Source organism: Oncorhynchus keta, chromosome 2 (genome assembly GCF_023373465.1).
Source record: "Oncorhynchus keta strain PuntledgeMale-10-30-2019 chromosome 2, Oket_V2, whole genome shotgun sequence".
In the NCBI taxonomy this organism is placed as follows: domain Eukaryota; kingdom Metazoa; phylum Chordata; class Actinopteri; order Salmoniformes; family Salmonidae; genus Oncorhynchus; species Oncorhynchus keta.
The window spans coordinates 80,482,121-80,489,905 of record NC_068422.1 but is presented as its reverse complement, the minus strand read 5'-3'; the positions used below and the strand labels follow the sequence as shown (position 1 = coordinate 80,489,905).

The window sequence follows — 7,785 nt, the reverse complement described above, 5'->3', positions numbered from 1 at the left end:
AGAAAATAACAAGGTCCATTCTGCTTCATAAATTTTCACTCATTACGTCTCTTTGAACACATAAGCTCTCTCTCTCTCTCTCTCTCTCTCTCTCTCTCTCTCTCTCTCTCTCTCTCTCTCTCTCTCTCTCTCTCTCTCTCTCTCCAGGGCTCTTAGCTGGTTCTCTCCAGAGCTGAGGTCTGGTTTATCTCCGTCTATGAAGTTAAGAAAGCTGGCAGAGCTGTAAATTTGGACGCCCTTCGTTAGAGGCCCTCCCCTAGCTGTAATTCATCTGAATCATCAGTGGTCTTTAGTTTCCTTTCAGAGGCCGTAAAGTACACTGACTCTGAGAAGAGGTGAGGGGTGAGAGTGTGGGAAGCGAAGGGAGAAGGGTTAGGTTAGGGGGAGAAAGGAGTGAGGCGAGGGAAGAGGGGTTTAGGAGGGTGAGAGGTGAGTGGAAAGGGAGACAAGGAGATGGGGTGAGGGAGGCGAGGGGACCGTCGGGGGCCTGTGACGCGTGGGGGTCAGCTGCCAGACCTACGAATGATATACGGTGAGGCCTGTGTACCTCGCTGACACGAGACACTAACTAGACTGCTTTACAATCGGATTCATTTTCCCCTCGCTTTCTCCTCACTCTCTTCTCTCTCTCTCTTCGGCCTCATGTCATCCTCCAGGACAGCTTGATCTTTAGTGAGCTGCTTCCAGCAGATGAGGATTGACATGTCAGAGAAAAGAAATGGACACAGACAGGGATAGAGCTATGTGAGGAGCTGTAGAGGCCTTGCCTTTACTGTCTAACATGACCCGAGACGTATGACAGGTTGTGAGAGGTTAAAGCACCAGTCGTATAGTATTATTACTAGAGACCCAGGAAAGATCAGCAGGGCAGTAAATCAACATATAAATCTGGATGAGAGGATTGTCCATTCTAAACTTCATATTTTTTTCTTTGACGTGGAACACTGATTGATGTTATGGTTCTCTTTCTTGTATGATAAGGAAAACCAGTCATAAAACAGTAGTCTAGTATAGGTCAGTGTAATCTGTTTTGAAGCAGTAGCCTCGCCAACTCTTTATATGAGGAGTTGAACATCCACACTGGTGTAAGTTTAGAGCGGGGACTATGTGTGAGTATGCAGTCTATTCTGGTCACTACAGGTCTGCCATGCCATACACTGGCATCCATGATGGCCCTGCCTCCGTCTATCTTTATTTTGGGCTGTTCGTTCCCTGGAGGAAGAACAGAGCATGCTGTCCATGAGAGGGCGGCTTGTTTGACGACTCTTCTGATGGGAAGACAGGGCTGGAAATAGAACTAAGAGCTGGCCTGCCTGTAGTCCCATCCTACCCACCCACCTGTCTCCCTGCCTGTAGTCCCATCCTACCCACCTACCTGTCTCCCTGCCTGTAGTCCCATCCTACCCACCCACCTGTCTCCCTGCCTGTAGTCCCATCCTACCCACCCACCTGTCTCCCTGCCTGTAGTCCCATCCTACCCACCCACCTGTCTCCCTGCCTGTAGTCCCATCCTACCCACCCACCTGTCTCCCTGCCTGTAGTCCCATCCTACCCACCCACCTGTCTCCCTGCCTGTAGTCCCATCCTACCCACCTGTCTCCCTGCCTGTAGTCCCATCCTACCCACCTACCTGTCTCCCTGCCTGTAGTCCCATCCTACCCACCTACCTGTCTCCCTGCCTGTAGTCCCATCCTGCCCACCCACCTGTCTCCCTGCCTGTAGTCCCATCCTACCCACCTACCTGTCTCCCTGCCCGTAGTCCCATCCTACACACCCACCTGTCTCCCTGCCTGTAGTCCCATCCTACCCACCCACCTGTCTCCCTGCCTGTAGTCCCATCCTACCCACCTGTCTCCCTGCCTGTAGTCCCATCCTACCCACCCACCAGTCTCCCTGCCTGTAGTCCCATCCTGCCCACATACCTGTCTCCCTGCCTGTAGTCCCATCCTACCCACCTACCTGTCTCCCTGCCTGCAGTCCCATCCTACCCACCCACCTGTCTCCCTGCCTGTAGTCCCATCCTATCACCTACCTGTCTCCCTGCCTGTAGTCCCATCCTACCCACCCACCTGTCTCCCTGCCTGTAGTCCCATCCTATCCACCCACCTGTCTCCCTGCCTGTAGTCCCATCCTACCCACCCACCTGTCTCCCTGCCTGTAGTCCCATCCTATCACCTTCCTATTTCCTTGCCTGTAGGCCTATCCTACCCACCCACCTGTCTCCCTGCCTGTAGTCCCATCCTACCCACCCACCTGTCTCCCTGCCTGTAGTCCCATCCTATCACCTACCTGTCTCCCTGCCTGTAGTCCCATCCTACCCACCCACCTGTCTCCCTGCCTGTAGTCCCATCCTATCCACCCACCTGTCTCCCTGCCTGTAGTCCCATCCTACCCACCCACCTGTCTGCCTGCCTGTAGTCCCATCCTATAACCTACCTGTCTCCCTGCCTGTAGTCCCATCCTACCCACCTACCTGTCTCCCTGCCTGTAGTCCCATCCTACCCACCACCTGTCTGCCTGCCTGTAGTCCCATCCTATCACCTACCTGTCTCCCTGCCTGTAGACCCATCCTATCCACCTACCTGTCTCCCTGCATGTAGTCCCATCCTACCCACCCACCTGTCTCCCTGCATGTAGTCCCATCCTACCCACCCACCTGTCTGCCTGCCTGTAGTCCCATCCTATAACCTACCTGTCTCCCTGCCTGTAGTCCCATCCTACCCACCCACCTGTCTGCCTGCCTGTAGTCCCATCCTAATACCTACCTGTCTCCCTGCCTGTAGTCCCATCCTACCCACCACCTGTCTGCCTGCCTGTAGTCCCATCCTATCACCTACCTGTCTCCCTGCATGTAGTCCCATCCTACCCACCCACCTGTTTCCCTACCTGTAGTCCCATCCTATCACCTACCTGTCTCCCTGCCTGTAGTCCCATCCTACCCACCCACCTGTCTCCCTGCCTGTAGTCCCATCCTACCCACCTGTCTCCCTGCCTGTAGTCCCATCCTACCCACCTACCTGTCTCCCTGCCTGTAGTCCCATCCTACCCACCCACCTGTCTCCCTGCCTGTAGTCCCATCCTACCCACCTACCTGTCTCCCTGCCTGTAGTCCCATCCTACCCACCCACCTGTCTCCCTGCCTGTAGTCCCATCCTACCCACCCACCTGTCTCCCTGCCTGTAGTCCCATCCTACCCACCCACCTGTCTCCCTGCCTGTAGTCCCATCCTATCCACCCACCTGTCTCCCTGCCTGTAGTCCCATCCTACCCACCCACCTGTCTCCCTGCCTGTAGTCCCATCCTACCCACCCACCTGTCTCCCTGCCTGTAGTCCCATCCTATCACCTACCTGTCTCCCTGCCTGTAGTCCCATCCTACCCACCCACCTGTCTCCCTGCCTGTTGTCCCATCCTACCCACCCACCTGTCTCCCTGCCTGTAGTCCCATCCTACCCACCCACCTGTCTCCCTGCCTGTAGTCCCATCCTAATACCCACCTGTCTCCCTGCCTGTAGTCCCATCCTACCCACCCACCTGTCTGCCTGCCTGTAGTCCTGTCCTATCCCTGTCTCCTGCCTGTAGTCCCACCTACCCACCACCTGTCTCCCTGCCTGTAGTCCCATCCTACCCACCCACCTGTCTCCCTGCCTGTAGTCCCATCCTACCCACCCACCTGTCTGCCTGCCTGTAGTCCCATCCTATAACCTACCTGTCTCCCTGCCTGTAGTCCCATCCTACCCACCCACCTGTCTGCCTGCCTGTAGTCCCATCCTAATACCTACCTGTCTCCCTGCCTGTAGTCCCATCCTACCCACCACCTGTCTCCCTGCCTGTAGTCCCATCCTACCCACCACCTGTCTGCCTGCCTGTAGTCCCATCCTATAACCTACCTGTCTCCCTGCCTGTAGACCCATCCTATCCACCTACCTGTCTCCCTGCATGTAGTCCCATCCTACCCACCACCTGTCTGCCTGCCTGTAGTCCCATCCTATCACCTACCTGTCTCCCTGCCTGTAGACCCATCCTATCCACCTACCTGTCTCCCTGCATGTAGTCCCATCCTACCCACCCACCTGTCTCCCTGCATGTAGTCCCATCCTACCCACCCACCTGTCTGCCTGCCTGTAGTCCCATCCTATAACCTACCTGTCTCCCTGCCTGTAGTCCCATCCTACCCACCCACCTGTCTGCCTGCCTGTAGTCCCATCCTAATACCTACCTGTCTCCCTGCCTGTAGTCCCATCCTACCCACCACCTGTCTGCCTGCCTGTAGTCCCATCCTATCACCTACCTGTCTCCCTGCATGTAGTCCCATCCTACCCACCCACCTGTTTCCCTACCTGTAGTCCCATCCTATCACCTACCTGTCTCCCTGCCTGTAGTCCCATCCTACCCACCCACCTGTCTCCCTGCCTGTAGTCCCATCCTACCCACCTGTCTCCCTGCCTGTAGTCCCATCCTACCCACCCACCAGTCTCCCTGCCTGTAGTCCCATCCTGCCCACCTACCTGTCTCCCTGCCTGTAGTCCCATCCTACCCACCTACCTGTCTCCCTGCCTGCAGTCCCATCCTACCCACCCACCTGTCTCCCTGCCTGTAGTCCCATCCTATCACCTACCTGTCTCCCTGCCTGTAGTCCCATCCTACCCACCCACCTGTCTCCCTGCCTGTAGTCCCATCCTATCCACCCACCTGTCTCCCTGCCTGTAGTCCCATCCTACCCACCCACCTGTCTCCCTGCCTGTAGTCCCATCCTATCACCTTCCTATTTCCTTGCCTGTAGGCCTATCCTACCCACCCACCTGTCTCCCTGCCTGTAGTCCCATCCTACCCACCCACCTGTCTCCCTGCCTGTAGTCCCATCCTATCACCTACCTGTCTCCCTGCCTGTAGTCCCATCCAACCCACCTAGCTGTCTCCCTTTCTGTAGTCCCATCCTATCCACCCACCTGTCTCCCTGCCTGTAGTCCCATCCTACCCACCCACCTGTCTGCCTGCCTGTAGTCCCATCCTAATACATACCTGTCTCCCTGCCTGTAGTCCCATCCTACCCACCACCTGTCTGCCTGCCTGTAGTCCCATCCTATAACCTACCTGTCTCCCTGCATGTAGTCCCATCCTACCCACCCACCTGTCTGCCTGCCTGTAGTCCCATCCTATAACCTACCTGTCTCCCTGCCTGTAGTCCCATCCTACCCACCCACCTGTCTGCCTGCCTGTAGTCCCATCCTAATACCTACCTGTCTCCCTGCCTGTAGTCCCATCCTACCCACCACCTGTCTGCCTGCCTGTAGTCCCATCCTATCACCTACCTGTCTCCCTGCCTGTAGACCCATCCTATCCACCTACCTGTCTCCCTGCATGTAGTCCCATCCTACCCACCACCTGTCTGCCTGCCTGTAGTCCCATCCTATCACCTACCTGTCTCCCTGCCTGTAGACCCATCCTATCCACCTACCTGTCTCCCTGCATGTAGTCCCATCCTACCCACCCACCCACCTGTCTCCCTGCCTGTAGTCCCATCCTACCCACCCACCTGTCTGCCTGCCTGTAGTCCCATCCTATAACCTACCTGTCTCCCTGCCTGTAGTCCCATCCTACCCACCCACCTGTCTCCTGCCTGTAGTCCCATCCTACCCACCTACCTGTCTCCCTGCCTGTAGTCCCATCCTACCCACCACCTGTCTGCCTGCCTGTAGTCCCATCCTATCACCTACCTGTCTCCCTGCATGTAGTCCCATCCTACCCACCCACCTGTTTCCCTACCTGTAGTCCCATCCTATCACCTACCTGTCTCCCTGCCTGTAGTCCCATCCTATCACCTACCTGTCTCCCTGCCTGTAGTCCCATCCTACCCACCACCTGTCTCCCTGCCTGTAGTCCCATCCTATCACCTACCTGTCTCCCTGCCTGTAGTCCCATCCTACCCACCCACCTGTTTCCCTACCTGTAGTCCCATCCTATCACCTACCTGTCTCCCTGCCTGTAGTCCCATCCTATCACCTACCTGTCTCCCTGCCTGGAGTCCCATCCTATCACCTACCGGTCTCCCTGCCTGTAGTCCCATCCTACCCACCTACCTGTCTTCCTGCCTGTAGTCCCATCCTACCCACCCAACTATCTTCCTGCCTGTAGTCCCATTCTACCTACCTACCTGTCTCCCTGCCTGTAGTCCCATTCTACCCACCTGTCTCCCTGCCTGTAGTCCCATCCTACCCACCCACCTGTCTCCCTGCCTGTGGTCCCATCCTACCCACCCACCTGTCTCCCTGCCTGTAGTCCCATCCTACCCACCTACCTGTCTCCCTGCCTGTAGTCCCATCCTAACCACCCACCTGTCTCCCTGCCTGTAGTCCCATCCTAACCACCCACCTGTCTTCCTGCCTGAAGTCCCATCCTATCACCTACCTTTCTCCCTGCCTGTAGTCCCATCCCACCCACCCACCTGTCTTCCTGCCTGCAGTCCCATCCTATAACCTACCTGTCTCCCTGCCTGTAGTCCCATCCTACCCACCCACCTGTCTCCCTGCCTGTAGTCCCATCCTACCCACCCACCTGTCTCCCTGCCTGTAGTCCCATCCTACCCACCCACCTGTCTCCCTGCCTGTAGTCCCATCCTATCACCTACCTGTCTCCCTGCCTGTAGTCCCATCCTACCCACCCACCTGTCTCCCTGCCTGTAGTCCCATCCTACCCACCCACCTGTCTCCCTGCCTGTAGTCCCATCCTACCCACCCACCTGTCTCCCTGCCTGTAGTCCCATCCTACCCACCCACCTGTCTCCCTGCCTGTAGTCCCATCCTATCACCTACCTGTCTCCTGCCTGTAGTCCCATCCTACCCACCCACCTGTCTCCCTGCCTGTAGTCCCATCCTATCCACCCACCTGTCTCCCTGCCTGTAGTCCCATCCTACCCACCCACCTGTCTTCCCTACCTGTAGTCCCATCCTATCCACCTACCTGTCTCCCCTGCCTGTAGTCCCATCCTATCACCTACCTGTCTCCCTGCCTGTAGTCCCATCCTACCCACCCACCTGTCTCCCTGCCTGTAGTCCCATCCTACCCACCTACCTGTCTCCTGCCTGTAGTCCCATCCTACCCACCCACCTGTCTCCCTGCCTGTAGTCCCATCCTACCCACCTACCTGTCTCCCTGCCTGTAGTCCCATCCTACCCACCACCTGTCTCCCTGCCTGTAGTCCCATCCTACCCACCCACCTGTCTCCCTGCCTGTGGTCCCATCCTACCCACCCACATGTCTCCCTGCCTGTAGTCCCATCCTACCCACCTACCTGTCTCCCTGCCTGTAGTCCCATCCTAACCACCCACCTGTCTCCCTGCCTGTAGTCCCATCCTAACCACCCACCTGTCTTCCTGCCTGAAGTCCCATCCTATCACCTACCTTTCTCCCTGCCTGTAGTCCCATCCCACCCACCCACCTGTCTTCCTGCCTGCAGTCCCATCCTATAACCTACCTGTCTCCCTGCCTGCAGTCCCATCCTACCCACACACCTGTCTCCCTGCCTGTAGTCCCATCCTACCCACCCACCTGTCTCCCTGCCTGTAGTCCCATCCTACCCACCCACCTGTCTCCCTGCCTGTAGTCCCATCCTATCCACCCACCTGTCCCCCTGCCTGTAGACCCATCCTATCCACCTACCTGTCTCCCTGCCTGTTGTCCCATCCTACCCACCCACCTGTCTCCCTGCCTGTAGTCCCATCCTACCAATCTACCTGTCTCCCTGCCTGTAGTCCCATCCTACCAACCCACCTGTCTCCCTGCCTGT

General features: G+C 57.1%; 1 long non-coding RNA gene across 1 annotated transcript; it reads right to left on the bottom strand.

The window, feature by feature from the left end:
* Positions 1 to 5,120: 5,120 nt before the first annotated feature.
* LOC127909336 (uncharacterized) lies at positions 5,121 to 5,749 on the bottom strand. The gene is made up of 3 exons (XR_008070838.1): positions 5,717 to 5,749; positions 5,204 to 5,311; positions 5,121 to 5,130 (listed from the first exon to the last, which is right to left on the bottom strand). It is a non-coding gene; the product is annotated as an uncharacterized LOC127909336 (long non-coding RNA).
* Positions 5,750 to 7,785: the final 2,036 nt, after the last annotated feature.